Here is a 1950-nt window from a genome sequence, read left to right as displayed (position 1 = left end):
TCACTGTCTTTGAGTCAATTCCAACTCATAGCAACCCCCACTGGGTTTTCAAGACTATAGATCTTTACAGAAACAGATGGCTCATCTTTCTTCCGTGGAATGGCTGGTGGGTTTGAACCACCAACCTTTCGGTTAACAGTCAATTGCCTTAACCACTACACCACCAGAGCTCCTTGACATACAGTATAAAAACCATAAACACCAAACTCACTACTTTTCAAGTCAATTCAAACTCATAGTGATCCTCATTGGGTTCCAAGGCTGTAAATCTTTATGGAAGCAGAGTGTTTTCATCGTCCTTCCATGGAGCAGCTGGTGGGTTCGAACCTTAACCTTAACCATAACCACTACACTACCAGAGCTCCTGACACGTAGTATAGACCCCCCAAAATATGCTAAATGTAAAAACAGTTGAACCAAACTCAGCAGATATATTTAGAAAATGCCATGTGCCTAAATGTACTTGTTAAGTTTATTGGATTTCTCCTGTTGGCATGTGATATAGAAAAACCTGATAAAGTGAAAACACTATTTTTGTAGCTTTGAATCACAGCTTTACCACTTACTAGCTCTTCAGTCTTGGGCAAGTGATTTCACATTGAGTTAGGTTTTTGTCTATAAAATGGGAGTGAGATGGGAAGGTAGAGATAGGGTATAGAAAGTTAAAGCACTAACATCTATATCTGTCCCGAATAATGCTAGTGGCTATTAGTACAAAAGGATGGGTTTTTAAATTGTACTTCTGCCTGAAAGAGGAATGTATTTTCAGAGAAGCTTGTTTGTTACGGCTTGAATACATGGGAGAATTATTCCTCCTTGCAATTTTCTGCTGAAAAGAAATCATTTAGCATTTCTTCTTGTGTATAGGCACAGAAGATAGCTCCATATCTTGTGTGGAGGATCCTAAAATAGCTGCTGAAGACCCTTGTGTTTTTGCAGATCTCTTTAGCATGCTACTTTTATGTTGTACACTCTTTTACTCTCATTGCATATGGCTGACTCAGCATCCTACCAAAACAAAAACCAAACTCACTGCCGTCAAGACGGATCCAACTCATAATGACTCCTCCTTGGGTTTCTGAAGCAGTATCATTATGGAAGTAGATTGCCCAACCTTCCTTTCGAGGAGTAGCTGGTAGGTTTGAACCACCAGCCTTCTGGTTAGCAGTCAAATGCCTTAGGCACAATGCCACCAGAGCTCCTAGCTATCCTACATTAGTTCTGAAAACATCTACCAGGTTAGTTCTAGTCAGGAAATATTCTATACCTTGCTTGGCATTTTAAAATGTTATTTTTTGGCTCTCTGATAAAGTGATAGATGACAAACACTGGCTGCAGAGTAATATATGGTATATATGATTCCATTTTGGTATAAAACCAAGAAACTATTAGGTATATACAGTTGATCTTGAGCAACATGGGGGTTAAGGGCACTAACCCCCCCCACACTGTAAAAAATCCATGTATAATTTTTGCCTGCAAAAACTTGACTACTGATAGCCTGTTATTGACTTGAAGTCTTACTGATAAACAGTCCTGATCATAAATCTGACTTCATTTGCACAAAACGTAGACTTAGCCTGTCTCTTCCTGCCTTCAATCCTGGTGCTTGCTTCTCTTCCATACTAATAAATGTCCTTTGTGGCATTTCCCCCTTCCCCCCCGAATAGGGCACTTTTGTCTGCATTAGAAATCTGTTCAGGCAGATATCCTTTCTCCTCAATGTTTTTCTTGAGGGCATCTGGGAAATCATTTGTTGCATCTTGGTTGGCAGAAGCTGCTTCTGCTATTATCTTGGCATTTTTTAAACCAAATCTCTCTCTAAAATTTTCAAATAGTCCTTGGCTGGCATTAAGTTTTCCAGCTTTAGATCGTTCATCTTCTTTTTGCTTTAGGTTGTATATAATTTCTTTGCTTTTTCTTGAATCATACTAGAATCTGTAGCTGTAC

The sequence above is a fragment of the Orycteropus afer genome, unplaced genomic scaffold (assembly GCF_000298275.1).
Source record: "Orycteropus afer afer isolate SDZICR_OR568_19922 unplaced genomic scaffold, OryAfe1.0 scaffold00165, whole genome shotgun sequence".
Classification (NCBI taxonomy): domain Eukaryota; kingdom Metazoa; phylum Chordata; class Mammalia; order Tubulidentata; family Orycteropodidae; genus Orycteropus; species Orycteropus afer.
The sequence above is the reverse complement of the archived record's forward strand: the minus strand, read 5'-3'. Positions refer to the sequence as shown.